The 25,059-nt window shown below is 46.2% G+C and overlaps 1 protein-coding gene across 2 annotated transcripts in view; it reads right to left on the bottom strand.

Moving 5' to 3' along the window:
• Positions 1-25,059, bottom strand: part of RIPOR1 (RHO family interacting cell polarization regulator 1) — a 158,371-nt gene that overhangs the window by 110,516 nt on the left and 22,796 nt on the right. The window contains exon 1 of one of the 2 annotated variants that reach the window (XM_058154756.1): positions 24,605-24,761. The exons of the other annotated variant lie outside the window; for it this stretch is intronic. The gene's annotated coding sequence lies outside the window, so the exon portion shown is untranslated. Of the gene's footprint in view, positions 1-24,604; positions 24,762-25,059 lie in introns of those variants that run through there. 2 annotated transcript variants of the gene reach the window in all.

Raw genomic sequence — 25,059 nt, 5'->3', positions numbered from 1 at the left:
TAAGCTTGGAAGACAAGGGGGGAAAAAATTTGGGGGCATTTTAATCATGTTATCATATACAGACGTGATGGCTCAGTGGCTAAGACGCTGAGTTTGTTGACTGAAAGGTCGGCAGTTCAGCGGTTCGAATCCCTAGTGCCGCGTAATGGGGTGAGCTCCCCTTTCTCGTCCCAGCTTCTGCCAACCTAGCAGTTCGAAAGCACGTAAAAAAATGGAAGTAGAAAAATAGGGACCACCTTTGGTGGGAAGATAACAGTGTTCCATGCTCCTTTGGCATTGAGTCATGTCGGCCACATGACCACGGAGAAGTCTTCGGACAGCGTTGGCTTTTCAGCTTTGAAACAGAGATGAACACTGCCCCCTAGAGTCGGGAACGAGTAGCACATATGTGCGAGGGGAACCTTTACCTTTAAGGATTTGTGCCGCATCAGCATGGATGGGGAGGAATAGAATTTGGTGTCCAGGAAATAATTTATCTTCCTTCTCCAACTGGCTCAAATCTCCAATTGGTGAAATTTGGGATGGGGGTCTCTAGGTGTCATCCCATATTCATCTAACTCATGTTGTAAAAGCACCAAGCTTGCAGGGTACATCTGATTTATTCTGGTGCTCTGATCGTAGCAAGCATGAATGCTGAATTTGGGCTGGTTTTTTTTTTTTAAATATTCCTTTGACTCTAAGTCCATCCTGACTTAGAGCAAAACCCATAAAATTCTCATTAGATAATTTTAAACACAATGGCAAGGCTTTTATCGTGTGTTCTTGCAAAGCAGGAGAGAATGGAAATGTTTATTCAACCATTTTTATTTATTTTTTCCCCCTGCTTTTTAGCTATGATTCCCAGCTGGAATTTTACTCCTATCGCGGGTGCTAAATAGAGGTTGTCCTTGGCTTACGACCACATTTGAGCCCAAGATTTATGTGGCTAAGGGAGACATTGGTTAAGTGAGTTTTGCCCCATTTTATGACTTTTCTCACCACCGTTGTTAAATGAATCGTTGCAATTGTTATGTTATTAACACGGTTGTTAAGTGAATCCGGCTTCCCCATCAATTTTGCTTGTAAGAAAGGTCACAAAAGGGAATCACGTGACCTTGGGGGGGGTGGGACACTGCAAACGTCATAAATATGAACCGGTTGCCAAGCATCTGAGTTTTGATTACGTGACCATGGGGATATTGCAAGTCGTGTGAAAAATGGTGATAAGTCGCTTTTTTTCAGTGCCGTTGTAACTTCGAAACGGTCACTAAACAAAGTGTTGTAAGTCGAGGACTACCTGTATTCTCTTAAAAATGCAGCGGGAAGGAAAGCCGAAAGAAAAGATACCAATTACCAAATTCAAGGCCAATTACTCAGCTGAGAGCAGAGGAATGACCAGAACAATCAACACTTGCAAGTTACAAACACAAAACTGAACCCAGGCCAAGAATTTGGCAATGGGCATCCTCCAAGTGACTTGTGCATGGCTGGGCAATGAGAAATGGAGGCCCTGTGCCAAGCTTGGCCAACGAACACTAGCTTGTTAACTTGTGAATAAAAATAAGCATGCATCCACGTCTCTCTCAGCAACACACATGCAAACTTAGCAACCCAAAGCAGAAAGTAAACAAGTCATAAAAAGAATCTCATGTGGGCAGGAAGAGAACTCTTTCTCTCTCTCTTCTATCTCATCTATCTCTTCTTCTTTTAACAACCCCATAATTCCTTGTGGGGTGGAGTCTGGCAACTGAATGGAGCTAGCAGAGTGTTTTAATGGCCAGATGCCCTTCCGGTTGCCAATGTGGAATCTATCTATCCTCTGTCTAGCTATCATCTATAGATAGATAATCTATCATCTACCACAGTGATGGCTAACCTTTTTACCGTCGTGTGCCGAAAGTGGGAGTCGCGTGGGGGTGTTGCGTGTGCCCACACCCATAATTCAATGCTTCCCCGTGCCCTGTCCCACCACGCATGCTTGCAGGCCCCCACCCCCATGCTCCCACCGCTTTTGGCACGCGCGATAGCACAGTGGGCCTAGTGGGCCTGTTTTTCACCCTCCCTAGGCTCCAGAGACTTTCTTGGAACCTGGGGAGGGAGAAAATGGCCTTCCCCACCTCCCGCAAAAGCCCTCCAGAGGCCAGAAAAAACCCTTTTTCCCAAATTCCAGTGGGCCCGGAAGGCCCAAAAATCAGCTGGCCGGCACGTGCATGCACATGGAGCTGAGCTACGGCAATGCTCGCATGCCCACAGATATGGCTTCGTGTGCCACCTGTGGCACGCATGCCATAGGTTCGCCATCACGGATCTATTATCTATCTCTATTATTTCTATTATCCATCTATCATCATTGCCATCATTTCTCTCTCTCTTCTTCTCTCCCACTTGGAACTAGGGAATGCTAAACAGAGTGCTTCAACAACCTGCTGCCCAAATTTCTAGACACAACTGCTGAACATATTTCTGAAGGCGTAGTCCACCCACTGTTCCTGACTTATTAGACATGCCTAGCAGCTGGAAGTCGTGGGCATCAGTGAAGCATCGTTAAGCAAGCTTCCTTACGTGCAATTAGCAGCATCCTTAAAAATCTAGGGACAGGGATACTCTGTTCCAGGACCACATTTACCCGGAAGCAGGATGCTAACTTTTGGTAAGGTATAATGAAGCATCTTCCTCCACTACCAAGAACAAAGGAGAGTCCATAACTAAATGCAGGAACTGCTAATTTTCCTATTCCGAGTTGCAAGCAGCGGAAAGAACTCACCCTCCTGAAAGACAACACCAAAAATTGACAACCCAAGGCCCAAGCTTTGATGACTCTTGTTGATCCCTACAGGATTTGAAGTACCAATGCCAAGAGATTTCAAGCAATCTTGTTCAAGATCTCCGAGATGAAACTCTCAATTTTTTCACATGGTTTTAAGGATCTCGATAACTAGTTTTAAGTCACTGGGGAGAGAACCTGAAAATGCAACAGCCAAAAAGTCTCAGGTGACATATAATAGTTTCCTGCAATCTGTCAATAACAATTCGACCACTATTAATTTGAAAGTAGTTATATATCTGTTGACATGCACACATGTACTGTTGTGGCCCGCCAGCAGCCAGCGGATCTGGAAGCAGATTCGGACATTGAAGAGGTTGGGGAGAAACATGAGCCAATCCTGGAGTCTGGGGAAGGCTCTGACAAGTGCTCTGCACCGGAGGCAGAGATGGGGCCAGAGCCATCTGACAGTTGTCAGCTGCCTTCAGAGTCGGACATCAGTGGGGCAGAAGAACAGCTGGATCCTGTGCCCAGTGTGCACATGCACAGAGCTGCCAGGAAAAGAGAACAGATAAGGAACAAAGGCCAACTCAGGAGTAAAGCCACAGGTGGGCAGTGAATGGCCTGTTGTGACCAAGGCCCAAGTAGTGATTACTAAACACAATTCAGTCCTGAACAAACTTATTTTATTAAAACAGCTGAGAATTAATTCATTCTCAGCTTAGTCCAAAACAAAATTCTTAATAACCAGTCCTTCGGCCTTATCACCAACCTTTGATATCTTTGGCAACCTGCCAAAGGCTTTTCCTGGCAAAAATCCCACAAAGTTCAAGAGACACTGACAAGAAGCACTGGAATCAACGTTGCTTTTCTACAAATAACCCAACGGCTCGTTGCTGCTCTTTTAAGCCTTATGGAAGGAGCCGATCATCTTCTGGCCTTACTCCTGAGTTGTCCTTTTTTCTTCAGCTGCTCTTGCCTTCTGACAGTTCTTTGCATGTGTGCACTAGGAACAGGCTCCTCCTGTTCCTCTGCCTCTCTGCTGTCTGCCTCTGGAGGCTCTGGAGTCCACGCATCACTCCCAGATGGCCCTGCCCCCATCTCTGCCTCCGATGCAGAGCCCTCGTCTGGGTCTTCCCCTGACTCCAGGACTGGCCTATTGTCCTCCCCAGCCTCCTCACTGTCTGACTCTATTGCCAGATCCCCGGGCTGCTGGTGGACCACAACATGGCCCCTCCCATAGGGAATAAAGAGGAGCGAAGGGGAGGGGAGTTTGGAGGAGACAATTAGTTCATTTGGGTGAAGATCTGTTCCTGCATGCTTTCCAAGTATTGTCGGCTACAGTGTGGAGTCTGAAAGATATCGGCCTGGCCACTCTCCAAGCCTGATAAAGGATCTTGAAAGACTGTGGGAGAGGAAAGACTTTGCTGGAGAGGAATTCACTGTAAATTAAATAAAAAGGGTTTATTGGGACGAGGACTTGGCTCCGTGCTGCTGGGGAAGCCTGGGTCAGAACATGTACCACTGTCTGAAAGAAAGGAAAAAAGGACTGGGGGTGACATGATAGTCTTCAAATATTTGAGGGACTGTCATAGAGAAGAATGGGGGACAACCAATTCTTCAAAGCACTTGAGGGCAGGACAAGAAACAATAAGTGGAAGCGTAACAAAAAAAGACCCAACCTAGAACTAAGAAGAGATTTCCTGACAGTGAGAACAATTAATCAATGGAATGCCTTGCCTCTAGAAGTTGTGGATGTTCCATCAAGGGAGGTTATAAAGAAAATATCAGACAGCCATTTGTCCGGAATGGTATAAGAGCTTCAATTCGAGTAGGGGGGTTAGATTAAAAGGGTCCTTGAGTGGCGCAGGCTGCTAAACAGCCTGTTATTAACAACAGCTGCCTGCAATTATTGCAGGTTCAAGTCCCACCAGGCCCCAGGTTGACTCAGCCTTCCATCCTTTATAAGGTAGGTAAAATGAGGACCCAGATTGTTGGGGGCAATAAGTTGACTTTGTATATAATATACAAATAGGATGAAGACTATTGCTTAACATAGTGTAAGCCGCCCTGAGTCTTCGGAGAAGGGCGGGGTATAAATGTAAATAAATTTTAAAAAAAAGACCTCCAAGGCCCTTTCCAACGATGTTATTCTGTATTCTGTATTTTTCTGGGCTGTTAGACCTTTTCCTACCGTGTTTCCCTGAAAATAAGACCCTGTCTTATATATTTTTTTTAACCCTGAAATAAGCGCTTGGCCTTATTTCCAGGGAGGTCTTATTAATTTGTGGCGAGTGGAGCAAGATGGGGCTCCTCTTGCCGTCTTACCTGATTTCCAGGTCTGCGTTTAAATATTTTCAGGGAGGGCTTATTTTTGGGGGGAGGCTTATTTTAACACATGCGCTCAAAAGCCCGATTGGGCTTATTATCAGCAGATGTTTTATTTTCGGGGACTAGAATAAAATAATAATAGAGTTGGAAGGGACCTTGGAGGTCTTCTAGTCCAACCCTCTGCTCAAGCAGGAGATCCTATACCATTTCAGACAAGTGTCTGTCCTGTCTCTTCCTAAAAACCTCCAGCAGTGGAACACCCATAACTTCTGAAGTTGTCCTCACTGTCAGGAAGTTTCTCCTTAGTTCTAGGTTGCTTCTCTCCTTGATTAGTTTCCATCCGTTGCTTCTTGTCCTGCCTTCTGGTGCTTTGGAAGCAGTCCTGATATGCCTTCAAAATGTCAAGGAAGGGATCCCCCAAATTCTTTAGTTGCTTAAATTTGCCTGATAAGTGGAAGACCTGCCTGAAGGATAGATTGCAAATGTTTGGGAAATGATGGTGACTAATTTCCAGTTTAGTTTGCCCCAGCACACTCCTTCTAGTCTATTCCAAGATCCAGATCAGAATGAGCACACCTGTCACCTAATCCAGCTAGCAAAAACATAGCTTGAGGTTCCTCCAACTGATTGTCAGCTACCATCAAAATAGTTTAGAGAGAGAGAGAAGAGGAGGAGGAGGAGGAGGAGGAGGAAGAAGACAAAGAAGACAAAGAGGAAGAGGAGGAAGAGGACGAAGAAGAAGAAGAAGAGGAGGAGGAGGAGGAGGAGGAGGAGGAGGCAGAGGAAGAAGATGAAGAAGAAGAGGAGGAGGAGGAGGAGGAGGTGGCAGAGGAAGAAGACGAAGAAGACAGAGGAGGAGGAGGAAGAGGACGATGAAGAAGAAGAAGAAGAAGAAGAAGAAGAAGAAGAAGAAGAAGAAGAAGAAGAAGAAGAAGAAGAAGAAGAAGAAGAAGAAAAGGAGGAGGAGGCAGAGGAAGAAGACGAAGAAGACAAAGAGGAGGAAGAGGAAGAGGACGATGAAGAAGAAGAAGAGGAGAAGGAGGAGGAGGAGGAGGCAGAGGAAGAGGAAGAAGATGAAGAAGAAGAGGAGGAGGAGGAGGAGGAGGCGGCAGAGGAAGAAGACGAAGAAGACAAAGAGGAGGAGGAGGAAGAGGACAATGAAGAAGAAGAAGAAGGAGGAGGAGGAGGAGGAGGAGGACGACAAAGAAGAAGAAAAAGAAGATGAATACGAAGAGGAAGAGGAAGAGGAAGCTGTTTCTTGGATGAGAAGCAAAATGTCTTCAAAGAAAAACCAGAAAAACCAAAAAGCACCTTTGGGATAACAACGATCTGGATGACTGAGAATCTCCGTAGACTTTTAAGAAGAGATTGGACAACCATATATCTGAAATGGAACAGGGTCTCCTGCCTGAGCAACAGGGAAACAGGGTACATACATGTGATTCTGTACAGATCAGCTCCTAGCTAGCATAAGCAAACAATTTCTTCGGGGGGGAAAAAAGGTACGAGGAGCTGAAAGCTATTGCCAACTCGGCTTACGGTTTTGCAATCCGATTGTAGACAAAGCAATAGTTAACCTGACCTTGAATAGCTGAGACAGCGACAGACAGGGCTATCTTGTGCACGTGAAGAGACCCAACAACACAAAATCGCTCTTCTTCCAAAAGGCCGAGCTTCGTAAAGAAGCTCTAATTAGTAGCATTTGCAAATCAGGTTTACGGAAGTACTGAACTGAATCCCTGCAAACATTTTTGTTCGTGATTCGCAACAGCCGTTCGCTCTCACCCTATCTGCAAATATAGGATACAAAAGAGGCACTCCAGAAACTATAACCCGCTGGTGATAAACCTCCATTCACAGCTAGCATTTTATAAATGATCATTGCATTTTGCACATGCACAAAACGTGCATGAGCTTTATTTAAAAAAATCTGCACAAATTAAATTTGGGGATTAAATTGTTTTGGTACACTGATTGACCCTTCGAGAGCAATCTTTAAAAGGGAGAAATGTATTGGTTAGGAAACAGCAGCGGGTATGGGTGCCTTCAGCTCAGTAAACATACTAGTTCCTCAAATCAGCAAAGAACAGGTAATCCTCGACTTACGACCACAATTGAGCCCAAAACATCCATTGCTAAGCGAGACAGTTGTTAAGTGAGTTTTGCCCAGTCTTACGACTTTTTTTTTTGCCAGTTTGTTAAGTGAATCACTACGGTTGTTAAGCCAGTAACACGGTGAATCTGGTTTCCCCATTGACTTTGCTTGTCAGCAGGTCGCAAAAGATGATCGCGGTTCCCTAGGACAATGCAGTCGTCATAAATATGAACCAGTGGCCAAGCATCTGAATTTTGATTACATGTCCGGGGTGGGGGGGTGTAAGACTGCAGCAACAGTCGTAGGTGTGAAAACGGTCATAAGTGGCTTTTTTTCAGTGCTGTGGTAACTTCGGTCACTAAACGAACTGTCGTAAGTCAACGACTACTTGTACTGCAACATGGTTTGCTTGTATATAATGCTTCATTGCTCCACACCTCTACTTATGAAGATCAGATAGTTATAAGAATGAGATCGCTGAAGGGGTCTTTCTGCTGAAGACCCCAGACCAATAACTACTTGAAAATTAATAGCGGTAGTATTGTTATTGACATCTTGCAGGAAACTATTTTATGTCACCTGAGACGTTTTGGCTATTGCATATTCAGGTGCTCTCCCCAGTTACTTAAAACAGGGGTGAAATGCTACCGGTTTGCTCCGGTTCAGGCAAACTGGTAGTGATAAAAACTACCGGTTCGGACGAACCGATAGAAAAAAAAGGTACCAGTTCAGTTGAATCCAAGAAGATTCTTTGCACCGGGAATCCAGTTCCTTCTAGGTGACTGTTTCCTGGGGGGGGGGTTTAGGGAGAGCCCCCTTCCTAGTTCCAGCCCTGCCTTGCACATTTGGGACCTCCACTGACCAGTCGGTGGCCAGGGGTACTAGATTTCTCTTCTGCCTCATTTTTCAATACCTTAGCACAGTGGTTCTCAACCTTTATAGTGCTGCGACCCCTTTAATAAAATTCCCCATGATGTGGCGACCCCCAACCGTAAAATTATTTTCGTTTTGAATTTATCGCGCCTGAAGCCGTATTGGCTAGCGATCTGAACTGCTTGCGATTGCCTTGAGGACGGAGGCATTAAAGCGGAGACTCCTCCCCTATTAAGTTTATCGCACCTGAAGCCAGATTAGGCTAGTGATTGGGAGTGATTGCAGCTGGCTTGAGAGGGAGACATCAGAGCAAAGATTTCTCTCTTTTTTTAATTCATCGCGCCTGAAGTCGAATTCGGCTAGCGATTTGAAGAGCCTGCAGCTGGCTTGTGGAGTCAACCATTGGAGCGCGATTCTTCGACTCGCAGGTATACGTCCCATATTTCCGATGTTCTTAGGCGACCCCTGGCAAATCGTCATTCGACCCCCAACGGGGTCCCGACCCACAGGTTGAGAACCGCTGCCTTAGCAGATGCCGTTACGCTCCTGATCCAGTGGTGGTAGTACCTGTTAGGTAACTGCTGCAGAATCGTCTTACCTCAGCTGGCCTACAAATCTTGTTATTGAAGCAGCAGTAACTTTTGCTAGATAAATATTAACTTTGCGAAGCCTTTGCATTCTCGATTGGCAGGGTACAGGCTGTTCTATGACTAAACTCTCTCCTGTTAGACCTTTCAGATGAAGCCAGCCTGCAGGAGAAACCTCCGAAGCAATCGAGTGCTTGAAATGTCCAGCGCTTAGGATAGGGGAACGATGCCTGTCCACACAGCTGCGCTTTCCATCTCGAAGCCTGGATGAGAAGAGAAACTTCTTCAAGGAAAGGTCCAGCTGCCTTTTTTTGAAAAAAAGCACCTTGGGGACAACCCTGACCTGGATGACTGAGAATCTCCATAGACAAGGGAATTTAATGCAGAATTTTCCCACGCTATTAACCAGTTATGAAATGAGCCATCCAAGACTCAGGGGCAGGAACTCCAAACCTTCCGAAGAAACCTCAAATCCAGGACAGTTCACAGAGTGGGTTCCCTCCATAGTCTCCGTAGGCAAGTATACATATAAACTGGGGGAAACCAGGCTTAATAGCAGTGACTGTGAGAGGGATCTTGGAGTCTTAGTGGACAACCAGCTAAATATGAGCCAGCAGTGTGCAGCTGCAGCTAAAAAAGCCAACATGATCCTAAGTTTCATTAACAGAGGGATACAATCAAGATCAAGTTGAGGTACTACCACTTTAAAGCCCTAGTAAGACCACACCTAGAGTACTGCATCCAGTTTTGGTCACCACAATATAAAAAAGATGTTGAGGCTCTAGAAAGAGTGCAGAGGAGAGCAACCAGGATGATTAGGGGACTGGTGGCTAAAACATACGATGAGTGGTTGCAGGAACTAGGCATGGCTAGTCTAGTGAAGAGAAGGACCAGGGGAGACATGATAGCAGTCTTCCAATATTTGAGGGCTGCTACAGAAAGGAGGAAGGGGGTCAAGCTATTTTCCAAAGCACCAGAAGGCCAGACAAGGAATAATGGATGGAAACTGAGCAAGGAGCGATTCAACCTAGAAATGAGGAGGAACTTTCTGACAGTGAGAACAATCAGCCCATGGAACAGAAGTTGCCTTCCGAAGTTGTGGGAGCTTCATCACTGGAGACTTTCAAGAAAAGATTGGACTGCCATTTATCAGAAACGGTGTAAGGTCTCCTGCTTGAGCAGGGGGTTGGACTAGATGACCTACAAGGTCCCTTCCAATTCTGTTAATCTGTAATCTCCCCTGCCTGATCTCCTATCTGCGAGTTTTAGGCTGAAATTTGAATGGACATCTTCTCCCACATTTACAGCATTACAAAGGAAGAAACAGATGGCATCACCCAGAGAACTGGGGAAGGAAATGCAACTCCAACATGTTTCTTTTGCTAACTTGACTCAACACATGGTAACCAGAACACACAGTACAAACAACACAGTTAACTGCACAAAATAGATCTATAACACAGCCCCTTGCAGCAGATGTTACATAACAATAGACTTCATTATATCAGCTCAAGATTGACTCACCCTTCCATCCTTCCAAGGTCGTTAAAATGAGGACCCAGATTGTTGGGAGGCAATAGGCTGACTCTGTAAACGGCTTAGAGAGAGCCGCAAAGCACTACGAAGTTCCTCCTGGCTGAGGAACTCTGGGAGTTGAAGTCCACAAGTCTTTAAAGAGCCAAGTTTGCAGGCCCCTGCTCTAGGGCTTGAGTAAAATACTAGGCTTGAGTAAAAGGTATACTGTAGTTACAATTCCACCTTGAACAAATTGCTAAAGATGGGATACTACAACCTGGAAGTTGTATCCATTACAGGTTGTTCCTGAAAAGTTGGGACAGGGATAACTTTTTGCCACAGTTGTTGAGCGAATTAAGCGTGCTGGAAGTCCAGAGGTCACAAAGTTGCCCAGTTGCCCATCCCTGGGTTAGAGATTGAGGGACTGCAAAGTAACAATGCTTTCTTTCGTCCCGATTTCCCCTCGCCCCATTGTTCAGCCCTCTAGAACACGGGTTACCAATAATTATAAATCCCGCAGACCACTAATATGATCTCTCTAATGAATGGCTGGGGGGGGCGTGGCGTGGCAAGGTGGTCATGTGACTGGGTGGGCGTGGCCAACTCGATGTCACTCACATCATGAGGCGCCTTGCCAGCCTCTACTCGCCACTCCTTGCCTGCCTGCCCAGCTTCCTTAGGGCCACAACAGGAAGCGGTTGCTGGAGCTAAGCAGCCAAGCTAAGAGCTGGCAAAACAGCTCAGTTCAAATTGGATCTGGCTGAGAAGGAGGCTCAGCAGAAGCACCTCACTGAGGACTACAAGCATAGGCTTTCCAAGCAGAGGGAAGACCTGTGGGAGTGCAAGGCCAGGTACCGGCACCTGGAGGCTCAGTGGGCTGAGATGGTCAGCCAGTTCTAGGCTGTGATGCAGTCCCACTGGAACAAGGCCCTCCGGCTCTTCGCCACCAGCGGCGCTTCCCTCCAGCCTTCGCCCAAAGCCCTGCACCAGGAAGCCAAAGCAGATCCCAAGTGGGAATTTCTGCCCCCCTCCAACCCACATAAAAAGACCCCAAAGGGGGAGATTCTCTGCAGCAACATACATGTTCATTGCATGTGTCCAGCCCAGGGGCTGTAGTTTGAGGACCCCTGACTTAGTGCAATATAAAAAATGCAAATAATTTTTCTGCGATCCACCAAAATTTTCTCGCAGACCACCAGTGGTCCACGGACCACCGGCTGGTGATCTAGAAAAAGCAGGCAACCCATGTTGACATAGGAATTTGAGTTGGCAAGGTAAGGTAAGACATCTGGGACCGGAAAGGACCATTTGGTTAACAGAAGAACAAGCGAACAACCAGCCAGATTGAGAAATGGGCAGTTCATTACAACAAAACGGAAACTCCCATCTCCTATCAGAACTAAATGTTTTGTTATTGTAGAAATTCATCTCCATCATTTTAACTACAGTTGCTTGTTAATGACAACCAAGTATCTTATCGAGTCCAGCCAAGACTCCCTGTTATGACATCACGCCTGAGTTCCCGGAGAAAGAATCATTAATTAAAAACGCTTAGAGCCTGATTTCTCAACCTTGGCAACTTTAAGCTGTATGGACTTCAACAATGCTGACTGGGAAATTCTAGGAGTTGAAGTCCATACAGCTAAAAGTTGCCAAGGTTGAGAAATATTGGCCTAGAACAACCTCTGACTCTTAGTCTGAGAAAGAAGAAAGAAATCAGATGCCTGGAAACACAAAATCTTGAAGGAAGCTTTTACAATAGACTCTACCATTAAAGGCAAAGCCACCTAAAAGTCTATAGAGATTCTCAGTCATCCAGGTCGTGGTTGTCCCGAAGGTGTTTTTTCAGGAGGCAACGGGACTTTCTTGCTTTTTGTTTGAAGAACTTTCACTTCTCATCCAAGAAGCTTCTTCAGCTCTGACTGGGTGATGGTGGGGAATGGAAGGATTTATACTCTAACAACAACAAAGCAGAAAGGTCACGTTCCCCTCCTTCTACCAAATTTACAAAGATGTCCAATGGTGGGCCTGCAGGGGAAAAAATGTTAGGACTAAACAAAACGAAAGTGCTTGTAATGGACATAACATCAGACGCAAGAGAGTCAGCAAACAACCAAACAGAAGCAAAGAAACAGGAAATGTATGCGAAAGACCTCTTCCCTTTTCTGGTAGGAAGATGTCCAAACTGCAGGCTCCGTTATGTCTTATTTGACAGAACATGACATGGAAGAGCTCTGTTTATTTCATGTTTTAGACCGGGTCTCCAACCTTGGCAACATTAAGACTTGTGGACTTCAACTCCCAGATTCTGGGAGTTGAAGTCCACAAGTCTTAAAGTTGCCAAGGTTGGAGACCCCTGTTTTAGACATTTCTTTTGCAGAACTTCCTGAAGAGTAGAAAAGAACTGAGGTTAAGGAGAAAGATTTACAGCTCCAGAGCTCAAGATATGAAGGGCTGCCACAAAGAAGAAGGGGTATCAAATTATTCTCCAAAGCACCAGTGGGCAGGACAAGAAACAATGGTTGGAAATGAATCAAAGGGAGAAGCAACCTGGAATTAAGGAGAAACTTCCTAACAGTGGGGACAATTAACCGGTGGAACAGCTTCGCCTCCAGAAATCGTGTGGCTCAGTGGCTGAGTCGTTGAGTTTGTCGATCAGAAAGGTTGGCAGTTCAGCTGTTCAAATCCCTAGTGCTGCATAATGGGGCGAACTCCTGTTAATTTGTCCCAGCTTCTGCCAACCTAGCAGTTCGAAAGCATGTAAACAATGCAAGTAGAAAAACAGGGACCACCTTTGGTGGGAAGGTAACAGCGTTCCGTGTGCCTTTGGCATTGAGTCATGCCGGCCACCTGACCACAGAGACATCTTCGGACAGTGCTGGCTCTTCGGCTTTGAAACGGAGATGAGCACCATCCCCTAGAGTCAGGAACAACTAGCACATATGTGGGAGGGGAACCTTTACCTTTTACATGATTTTTGGATGTTTTTAAGAAGAGTTTAGACTAGGGGTCTCCAACCTTGGCAACTTTAAGACTTGTGGACTTCAACTCCCAGAGTTCCTCAGCTAGCAAAGATGGGAGTTGAAGTCCACAAGTCTTAAAGTTGCCAAGGTTGAAGACCCCTAGTCTAGACATCTAAAATGGTATAGGTTCTCCTACTTGAGCAGGGGGGGTTGGACTAGAAGATCTCCAAGGTCCCTTCCAGCTCTATTCTGTTCCAAATCCAATATTCGATCAAGCAGAAAAGTGACCAAGAAGGAGTCCTCCTCCTCCCTCCCTCCCTGAATCTACAACCTAAGCAAAAAGTCTACATCTGGCCTTGGGAAACAACGGAAGCCAGCCCCACTGGACACCAGAAGGAATGTGAGAAAAATCCAGCTCCAGCTGCCACTTCTAAAAACAGAAGGCAACTGTTGCCTGGTGTTGGCTGTTTCATCATGTTGCAAATGAACAAAAAAGAAAGGAGAGAAGCTCAGCTATTTTAGTTGCCTTGGAGTCTCCCGGCTGCCCACGGCAATTTCACCAGGCTACTTGAATTGTTTTGAGTGCCAGTTCATTCAGTGGGGCAAGAATTACAAACTGGAAGAATTGGGGCTTAGGCAGGGTTTCCAAGGGATTGTCCCAAAGAAGAGAGAGGGGTCAGCTTGGTCTCCAAAGCGCCTGAAGGCAGGACAAGAAACAACGGATGGAAAACTAATTTGCAATCTGGAACTAAGGAGGCATTTCCTGACTCTGGAAGTTTTGGATGCTCCATTGCTGAAGGTTTTTAAGAAGAGATTGGACGGCCATTTGTCTGAAATAGTATAGGGGAGTGATGGCTAACCTTTTTCTCTTTGTCTGCCGAGCGCGTGCTGGCAGCCATAATGCAATGCGCCCCCTGCGCATTTGCGCATGACCCCCATGCATGTGCATGGAACCCCCCACACACACACTTCCTCTGCCCCCCTGCACATGTGTGCGAGACCCCCCCCTCCCACAGCCCCCTGCAGCCTCCTGGGCCAAAAAATGGGCCATGGAAGGGGGGGCTGCACCCACCTGTGCTCTCTCTTCATGCGCATGCAACCCCCGTGCATGTGCACGCATCTCCTGCATGCACCCTGCCCTGCCTGTGCATCCCAAAAATCAGCTGGCCGGCAGAAGGTTCGTGTGTATGCATGGTGGAGCTAAGCTGGGCGACAGCTCGCATGCCTGCAGAAAGGGCTCGGCGTGCCACAGGTCGCATGCATGCGATAGGTTCGCCAGCACGGGAATAGGGTCTCCTGGTTGAGCAGGAAGTTGGATTAGAAGACCTCAAAAGTCCCTTCTAACTCCGTTATTCTCCTTCCTCATCTCTATGACATTTATGTCAAATCTTTTTTCTTTCTTTTTTACTCATGTCTGAGAACAAGGATTCCTCACCTCGATTTTTCATTAGCTGCATTGAGAAGATTGGGTGGACGAGGAAAAGCAAAATCAAGAAGGAGCAACTTGAAAGAGTACTTGGGATGGTGGGGGAGGGGGGAAACCACCCTGATTTTCTCTGTGCTTTCATCAGGACAATGCTACTAATACCTGGAGTATCTCCTCTGTAGAGTTGATAAGTTAAGACGTAGTGAAAACAGTGCAGCCTGGAGTTGGTAACAATTGCTACCAACCTGCCTTCCATTAAGGACCTGTAGACTGCACGAGTCAAAAAGAGGGCTGTGAAAATATTGAAAAAATAATCATCCTGAACATAAATAGTTTCAGCTCCTACCCTCAAAACGATGCTACAGGGCGCTGCACACCAGAACAACTAGACACAAGAACAGTTTCTTCCCAAACGCCATCACTCTGCTAAATAAATAATTCCCTCAACACTGTCAAACTATTTAGTAAGTCTGCACTCATTAATCTTCTCATCGTTCCCATCACCAATTTCTTTCCACTTATGACTGTATGACTGTAACTGTGTTGCTTGTATCCTTACGATTTATATTGATATTGTTTCCTGATTGCTTATTTGTACCCTATGATTATCATTAAGTGTTGTGCCTTAGAATTCTTGATGAAGGTATCTTTTCTTTTATGTACACTGAGAACCTATGCACCAAAGACAAATTCCTTGTGTGTCCAATCACACTTGGCCAATAAAAAATTCTCTTCTCTTCTCTTCTCTTCTCTTCTCTTCTCTTCTCTTCTCTTCTCTTCTCTTCTCTTCTCTTCTCTAGTCTAGTCTATTCTTTCTATTCTATTCTATTCTTTCCTTGGCCTCCACAATTTCCTCAAAAGAGAACAGAACCAACCAAATATTTCAGGGGGCTGCCAGGTTTAGGGGCCAAATTTAAATTTAAATTTAAACTTGCCAATATTTAGTGCATCAATTTTACTTCTTCAAATGCTCACTTCCCTATTCAGAATGATCCCCGCCCCCCTCACCATGAAGTAGAACCACACAAAGCCTTGGTAATCCTCTAAAAAATAGGAATTATCCACCAGAGGTTCTCCAACTCTTTATTTGTCATATCTCTTTAGTTCAGAAAAGCTACCTGGAAGGCTGCTGAAATCTTAATTGAGCTGAAACCAAACTAAGCCTCTTTAATCTCAGCAGGGCTGATGATACTTGATGACCTTTTAGAGTTTCACTTGTTTTTATCTTCGTTCTTTCTTTCTTTTTTTCCCCTTTAATGCGAATAGGTCCATAAGGTCACCAGGAATCAAGTCTGACTTGAAGGAATCTTAAAATAGCCTTTTTTTTTTCAAATCCACCAGAGAGCCACTTCTAGAGCCTTAAAAGAAGATAATATTGTCTTCCAAGATTAAAGAGAGTGAGAGATTTTTCTGCCTTTCTTTTTTGTGATATGATTTCCTTAGGGAAGCCTTCAAATGTTATGTTGACCTTTCCACAGGCCTAATCAAGATTGTTCCATTCTAATGGCCACCATGACTACCTTGGCATTTCTCATCTCCAACATACTTCTGGAAAGAGCTCAGCTGGTCTGACAGGATCTTCCCTTCGTTAGGTTTCTTATTACGCTTCTCTGAGTATGGCTAATAAATGAATTGCCCGAAGTAATATCTGGAATTGCCATGTGTGTCAAATCGCCTGGTAATCCGTTGTCATGGGAACTAACTGGTTAGCCAATTATTTCTCCCAAATGAGCTATTTGGGGAGAAATCTGAATAAAAAAAGATGGCTCTGAGAATTCGAGGCAGGTTTTAGAATGATGTAAGTGCTACTCCTCAGATTTGCCCATTGTTATCATTTAACCTGTGACTTATTGCGTTAAGTCGCTACTGGGGTTCACACAACTTAAATTATAAACCCTGTATAACAAATCCACTTAGCAAGTTGCATGAATCCATCCATTATTAGTTAGCTCAAACTGGGAATCTTGCTATTGCAATGTCTATACTGTGATCTATTGGGTAAAACTAGCCACAAGTAAGCAAACCATGTCTTGGCTTTTTTTTTCTTGTATTATCTTGTTCCATTCTCTAAGATTGCCAAGGCAAGTCCCTGCATTTTTGCTGGCAAGGTTTTTCAGAAGTGGCTTGCTATGGGCCCTGGTGGCACAGTGGTTAAGAGTGCAGTACTGCAGGCTACTTCTGCTGACTGCCAGCTGCCTGCAATTTGGCAGTTCAAATCTCACCAGACTCAAAGTTGACTCAGCCTTCCATCCTTCCGAGGTGGGTAAAATGAGGTGCCAAATTGTTGGGGGCAAGAGGCTGACTCTGTAAACCGCTTAAAGAGGGCTATAAAGCACTCTGAAGTCTAAATGCTATTGCTATTCCTCTCCCTACTGTTCAACAGTCTTTCTTTTCCTGGAGAAATATTGATAGGATCTTAAATTCAGCTTTAATTGTATTTTGCTGGTCTGAGTTTATACATTTATACACTATGAGCCACAGTGGCGCAGTGGTGAGAGTGCAGTACTGCAGGAAACTTCTGCTGACTGCTGGCTGACTGCAATTTGGCAGTTCAAATCTCACCAGGCTCAAGGTTGACTCAGCCTTCCAGCCTTCTGAGGTGGGTAACATGAGGATCCAGATTATTGGCTGAGGAACTCTGGGAGCTGAAGTCCACAAGTCTTAAAAGAGCCAAGTTTGCAGACCCCTGCACTATATGATACGATACGATGCGATGCGATACACTATAGGCTAATTTGGAAAGTTGAAGACATATCTGAGGGAAAGGGTGGATTCTGTCCTGTTAATTCACTCAGAGAATATTTTCTGTTCCTTGAAGAAAGCAGAGACAGATGAGGTTTTGGAAAGAACAGAAACGTCACTGCCCGAGCCAAAATATCTTCCCAGATTGTTCCAAGGCAGCTGCAAAATATTCCACTGGCTCAGTCTTATTTTAAAAGCAGTTACAGCGAAGATAAAAAGAAAAGGTCAGTTTATCCAGCTGCGAGCACGTTCCTTTATTTGAATTATTTGAAATTTGCTTTTTCAGCGAATAGCCGTCTAAAAGAAAAGATATCTGTGCTTGGGCAGGCACACATCTTCTATCCTTTCCAAGACCGTTGGGCCTTCTCAAGTAACCAAGGAAGGAAGGAAGCAATAAGATTAAAAATTGACAGCAATCTCAGGCAGGGAGCCCACAAAGAATGACTGAACAAACCATGGTAGTTACTCAATAAATCCTCATCTGGAAACAGATTTGCTTAAAAGCATACAGGTAGTCCTCGACTTTCAGTAACCGTTCAAAGTTACAACGGCGCTGAAAAAAAGAGAGACTTAGAACCATTTTTCAGTTATGACCATCCCACGAGAAAGAGCCTTGGCAACTGACTCGTATTTATGACGGTTGCTGTGTCCCGGGGGTGTCATGGGAATCTCTTTTGCAACCTTCCGACAAGCAAAGTCAACGTGGGAATTAAGATTCACTTTACAACCGTGTTGCTAACTTAACACAACTGTGTTGTGGTCTGCCAGCAGCCTGCGGAGCTGGCAATGGACTCAGATACCGATGAGGCTGAGGAAGAGCGTGGGTCAGTCCTGGAGGCTGAGGAAGGCCCGGATGAGGGCTCTGCGTCAGAAGCTGAGGTGGGGCCAGGGCCATCAGGGAGTGATGTGTGGACTCCAGAGCCTCCAGAGACTGACAGTAGTGAGGCAGAGGAACAGGAGGAGCCTGTTCCTAGTGCACACATGCGAAGAGCTGCCAGAAGACAAGAGCAGCTCAAGCAAAGAGGACGACTCGGGAGTAGGGCAGTGGTGGGATTCAGCCAGTTTGCATCACTTCGGGAGAACCGGTTGTTAACTTTCTGAGCAGTTTGGCAAACTGGTTTTTGGAAGAAATCACTGCGGCAGAGAACTGGTTGTTAAATTACTTGAATCCCACCACTGGAGTAGGGCCAAGAGATGATTGTCCCCTCCCATAAGGCTTAAAAGACCAACAACGGCATTTGGGCTCTTTGCTGGAAAACAACATTGATAACTTCATCTTCTTGCATTAATTTTGTATCGATGTCTTCTGAACTTTTGCCAAGAAAGGCCTTTGGCAGTTTGCCCAATTAGACCAAGGTTGGTGATAGGACTGAGGAATTTGTGTTGGGGAGGAATTTGCTTTAATTTAATTGAACTACGCTGAGAATGAAGTAATTCTCAGCCGTTCAAATAAAGTTTTTTTGTTTTTACACTGACTGAGTTTCCTACTACCTATTTGGGCCTGAGTCACAACAAACTGCAGCGATTCATTTCCAGAGCCTCAACATCTTATTTTTGTAATGTGGTAGTGACCAAAACTGGATGCAGTATTCCAGGTGTGGCCTTACTAAGGCTTTATGAAGCGGGACTAATACTTCACAAGATTTTGATTCTATGCTTCGGTTTATACCACTCAATCTACCCCTGGAGATTTAGAACTCAACCCACCTTAGATCTGGAGCAAGATCTAAGACTTAACCTGCCATTGATAGAGGGAACACTACATTCTCTCCAATGAGTTTCGGTAGCAAAGATGTAATATTCTCAAAGACATTGCTAATTAATTAAATGCCACAGGGACATTTCTCTATACTTCAGAAACATTTGAGTCTTCAACTCTCCCCAGAATCAAGAACCAACCTGCCCAAAAACCACATGGATTGGGAACACTCGTTTCAATCCATATGTAAGCAGCAGGCTGGAGAAGTAGGATGTGTGATCTCAGAAAGAAAAGTTTACGTTGTCACCAGATATGAACACGCTGGTGTTGGTCCTCTCTATAATAAACCAGCTGGAAAGAGGAAATCTTGCAAGATGGGAGCTACAAATGAATCTCCTGTTGAAGGAAAGGAGACTTGAAGAGTTACAGTCATAAAGACACTGACTCAGTTTTTCTCATATTGGTCCACTTAGAGGGGGCATCTCCATATTAGATAAAAATCTAATAAAATAAAATAAATAAATAAATAAATAAATATCTTGCACTTTGCCACAGCCACTAAAGAACAAGGCCAACTCACTTTAATTTCCTAGGCATGGAAGAAGCTAAAGAGCAAAGTAATTCCTAAAGAACAAAACTTGAAAAAAGAAGAGAGAGAAAGAGAGAGAGAGAGAGAGAGAGAGAGAGCAGATTCTGCCATCTCCCTGTTGGAATTTGCAGCCCTCCAATGCTACTAGACCAATTTAGACAGAGGAGAAGGGTGGTGGATGATGCAATTGAGAATCTCTACCCATAAGGGCTACATTTGCACATCTGTGGGTCTCTTTCCTTTCGCAAGATGCCTCGTTGGGCCCAAAGCAAGTCTTTTCAACCCCCTTCCTCCAAGATTTTAGAACTTTCATGACTGCTTCATTCTAGATCTCCACTTTGGCAGCTTGAAGACGTGTGGACTTCAATGCCCAGAATTCCCCAGCCGGCATGGCTGGCTAAGGAATTCTGGGAGTTGACGTTCCCACAGTCTCCAAGTTGCCAAGAGTGAAAAAATACCGTTCTAGATTAATGAGAAACAAAGGCGCTGTGTGCTTTTATTCGTTGGCAAACTGCTACACCTAGATTCCTCCAGCATGCTCCATCCGGTGACAGGAAAAAGAAAACATAAAAAGCCATAAAAGAGCCAGCTTTGGCATCAAAATCAGAGTGAGAACGTACAAAGCTGGGAAGCCAAGCAGCAGCGATGCCAAAGGACTTTCATCTGAAAATTATACCCCTGCCAATCTCCTCGTACCGTGAAACCCACGCTTAAAATTACATCCTTCATGCAAGTGGCTAAGCAGCGAGACAGTGACAGCCAATTGACAGCCAGGCAGAGGTTTCGGGTACCGATAGAAGAGAATATTTTGTAGCTTAGGGATGCTCTGTGGGGTCCTTGGTGCTCTCCCGAGTTCTCTCTGAGGACCCCAAAAGCTTCAAGGGTGTAAACATTTCACCGGGTGCTTGCAGAGGTTGGCCGTTCAGCCACGAAACGGGAGAAATGAAGAACAGCTCAGAACACCACACAGCACGGGGATTGCACACTGGGGTGAAATCCAGCAGGTTCTGGAGAACCGGGAGCGGAAATTTTGAGCAGTTTGGAGAACCGGCAAATACCACCTCTGGCTGGCCCCAGAATAGGGTGGGAATGGAGATTTTGCAATATCCTTCCTCCAGGAGTGGGGTGGGAATGGAGAGTTTGCAATATCCTTCCCCCAGGAGTGGGGTGGGAATGGGGATTTTGCAGTATCCTTCCCCTGCCATGCCCACCAAGCCACACAATGCCCACCAAGCCACGCCCACAGAACCGGTAGTAAAAAACAAATTGGATTTCACCACTGTTGCACACTGTAGTTGGGGAACCCCCCAAAAGTCCACAAAGCAACTTAAAAGGCAGAAAAATTATATTTAAAAAAAAACAAACCTGATCAGCCTCGCACACCCAGTGAGAAACCTCTCACAATTTCTGCTGGCCTGATTTAGCTATGCAGACTGCCCTGAGCCATTAAAGGACTGCAAATATGTACACACATACCCCTCCCTTTAATTATTAAAAGGAGCCGATGTATTTCTCACCCAAGTTTAATCTAAAAACAGATTTCTGATTTTATGCACAGGAGGTCTTGCAAAGTCATCGATCACTTCAGCATGACAAAAGTGAGAAAATCACACCTGTTTCCCATCACAGACAGCCGCATCGCTGGCTGGTGGGTATCCATCCATCCAAACGTTTAACCTTATGGAAGTTGTCTCTCAACAGCACTGATGGCGTTACCTAGTTTGGTAATGTAATACCGGCAAAAAAAACAACCAAGCTCAGAGATCGTCAGGTAAAGTTAAAGGTTCCGTTCGCACATACGTGCTAGTCGTTCCTGACTCTAGGGGGCGGTGCTCAGATCTCTGTTTCAAAACCGAAGAGCTGTCTGAAGACGTCTCCGTGGTCATGTAGCCGGCATGACTCAACGCCAAAGGCGCACGGAACGCTGTTACCTTCCCACCAAAGGTGGTCCTATTTTTTCTACTTGCATTTTTTACCTGCTTTCGAACTGCTAGGTTGGCAGAAGCTGGGACAAGTCACGGGAGCTCACCCCGTTACACGGCAGCACCAGGGATTCGAACCGCTGAACTGCCGACCTTTCGATTGACAAGCTCAGCGTCTTAGCCACTGAGCCACCGCGTCCCCCCAGAGATCAACAAGGACCTCTCATTTCAACCACCACCACACCCCCGAGCTGCAAATATTCTCCTCAATGGGATCCATAATTTTCTTCCTTAGAGTGGATCCATTTATCCTCAAGAGGTGTTCATAGTGGCTTGGTGTTACATGGGGCCTGCGAACCTTCCTTTGTTTATTGTGTTGTGAAAACCCAGCCAACTGTAGTTTATTCAGCAATCGTGATTCAGCAGGATGTGTGAGGCCAGCTACAAACTCAAGACCAGCCACTCCGTCTCAATCTCTTTCTGTCTCCCATCATCACACAGCTAAAATCGCAAGACATCCGTTTTCTCCCTTTTTGTTTCACGAAACATATCCAGTAGAAACGCCAATTCGGGGAGATCGGTTTCTAAAGTCCATGCTCCAAGCAAGGGATTCAGCTCCCCAGGGACTCACAATGCAATAAAACAGAGAGTTCCTGAACATGTACAGAGCGTCCACCGTCCACAGGAACAAGAATGTCTTCCCCACACTGCACATCATTTGGCAGTCACCACAAACTTACTACAAAAACAAAGAAGTGACTTTTATTATATGCTTTTGCTTCCTCGGAGAGAATAATGTTTTCCAACTCCAAATTTGAAAACAGGGTAAAAGAGGAGAAAGTTCACTTCACACACTGGACTTGAAAAAGTAGAATTGGTTGACTGTTGTGGGAAATCCACATCCTCGCAGCATGTTGCGCAAAGCACCCCAGGCCCTTAATTTCTGAAAAACGGTGTGTTTTTTTTACTTTAATAAGGAAAATAAATACCTCACGAAGATACTACAAGTAGTACTTGACTTGCAACAGTTCATTTTGTGGTTGTTTGAAGTTACAACGGCACTGAAAAAAGTGACTTATGACCGTTTTTCATACTTATGACCCTAGCACTGGGGTCTGCAAACTTGGCTCTTTTAAGACTTGTGGACTTCAACTCCCAGAGTTCCTCAGCCAGCTTAGCTTTGCTGGCTGAGGAACTCTGGGAGTTGAAGTCCACAAGTCTTAAAAGAGCCAAGTTTGCAGACCCCTGCCCTAGCAGCATCCTCATGGTCATGTGATCAAAAGTTGACCATTTGGCATCCGACTCGTATTTACAACGGTTGCGGTGACCTGGAGTCACGTGACACCCTTTTGCGACCTTCTGACAAGCAAAAGTCAACGGGGAAACCAGATTCACTTCACAACCGTGTTACTAACTTAACACCCGCAGTGATTCACTTACCGAACGTTGCAAGAAAAAAAATCATAAAACGGGGCACAAAACCGGGTTAATGAATGTCTCCTTTAGCAACATAAACGTTGGGCTCAATTGCGGTCGTAAATTGAGGACTATCTGTACGCTAGCTAGACCCTAGATTGGCTTTATTATCAGCGTTTGTGGGAGCATAAATAAGATTAGCCACATTAAACAAAATGAACCATATTTTTGTTAGTGGCTGTTACGCAGTTTATCATTAGTCATAGAAGATGGAATAATGAAACTGATGAGAAACAGAAAAAGCCTCATAGGAGCTGAAGATGATTTTCCAACAGTTCAATACCACTTTATTGATATATCTATGAAAGTATCAAACTATATTTTCCCAACAGACGTAATGATCCTTCCAGGCAAAACCCTTCAAAGTCCCAACTTAATGTATGGATCCCAAATAATAACCATCTTCCTTCCGTTAGACAACCGAGATCCCTTCTTTTTCAAACCTAGAATAGCCCCAAAAGCAAGACTGAAGGCCATTCCGGCTCCGAAGGGAAACCACCAGACCCTAAAACCAGCCCCCGGCCCTCGAGGCTTGCTAACCACGGCTAATGGCTTCTTCAGTGCGCTGTCTCATCTCCGTCACACTTGCGCCTTAAATCCCTCAATCCTGACGCTGGTGCTGCAGAAGAGATCAGGAAGACTCACTTTTCAAGCCCTCCTACTGTCCCCCCACTTCCCCGAACATTTTCCAACTCTAGATCTTGCCTTGTGCTCTTTGGGCAAGACAGGCGGCTACACAAATTTGATAAAGGGATGAATAATAAACATAATAAAAGGAGGAGGAGGAGGAGGAGGAGGAGGAGAAGGAGGAGGAGAAGGAGAAGGAGAAAAAGGAAGAGAAGAGGAGGAGGAGAAGGAAGAGGGGGAGGAGTGGAGAAGGAGAAGGAGAGGAGAGAAGAGAAGAGGAAATGCAGGAGGAGGACAGGAGAAGGAAGAGGGGGAGAAGAGAAGGAGGAGAAGGAAGACGGGGAGGAGAGGAGGAGAAAATGGAGGAGAAGGAGAGAAGGAAGTGGGGAGGAGAGAAGAAGGGGGAAAGGAGGAGGAGGAGGAGGAGGAGAGAAGGAGGAAACGGAGAAGGAAGAGGGGAAAAGAGGAGGAGAAGGAGGAGGGGAGGAGGAGAGAAGGAGAAGAGGAGGAGGAGGAGAGAAGGAAGAGGGGGAGCAGAGGAGAAGAAGGAGGAGAGAAGGAAGAGGGGGAGGACAGGAGGAGAGGAGAAGAGGGGAAAGAGGAGGAGAGAAGGAAACAGAGGAGAAGAAGGAAGAGGAGGAGGAGAAGAAGAAGAAGAGAAGGAGAAAAAGGAGAGAAAGCCCAAGCTCCGGCCGCCTCCCAGAGCAACCGAGCGCCCTCCGCATGCCTCGGACTCCGGCGCTCACCATCCCCAGCCAACGTGGCCCAGGAAAAATGGGAGCCGCAAGCCAGACCCCGCCGGCCGGGGCGTGGAGACGGGCAGCAGCGGCGTTCCTGCGGCGGGGGGCGCCTCCTCCTCCTCCTCCTCTGCTTCTCCCTTCAGAGGCGGCCGGGCAGGCTCCCCGCCTTGGCACCCCGTAAACCTCCTCCGGGCAAGCCCAGGAACCGCCCGCCCGGCCGCCCCGAGAGTCCCGGTTTCCAGGGAGGCTTCGCCCCGGGAGAGCCCCCCAACTTACATGGCTGCCAAGCGTCTCCGAGAGCTGCGCGGTCAGTCCCGAGGCCGAGGCCGCTGCGTTCTCACCGCCCGACGGCCAGCCGCCCACTCAGCGATCCAGCCGGGGAGGAGCCGGAGCTGGAGCCCGAGGAAACGTCGGGAGAGCCGGCGGGCGGGAGGCGGGGTGGAGCTTCCCCCCCGGGCGGGGTTTTCTGGCCACTAAGCGGGGCGGGGATGGAGGAGGAGTGGGGGGTGGGAATGTCCTCCGTGGCGCCTGCTGAGGAAAAGGGGTCCCTCCCGAGGGTGGCGTGGGGTGTGGGGGGGAAATCCCGAGCAGCTCCAGCCGAGCAAGGCAAGTCGTGGGCGCGGAAGGCGCAAAGGCGAGGCTCCAAAACGACTTGGCTCATCCAAGCATCGGGACTTCCACCCACATCTTTGGTGCCAGAATACTAAAAGTTGTGGCGGCTGCAAGGGAGC

Source organism: Ahaetulla prasina, chromosome 12 (assembly GCF_028640845.1).
Source record: "Ahaetulla prasina isolate Xishuangbanna chromosome 12, ASM2864084v1, whole genome shotgun sequence".
Lineage (NCBI taxonomy): Eukaryota > Metazoa > Chordata > Lepidosauria > Squamata > Colubridae > Ahaetulla > Ahaetulla prasina.
This window is presented reverse-complemented; position numbering and strand designations above follow the sequence as displayed.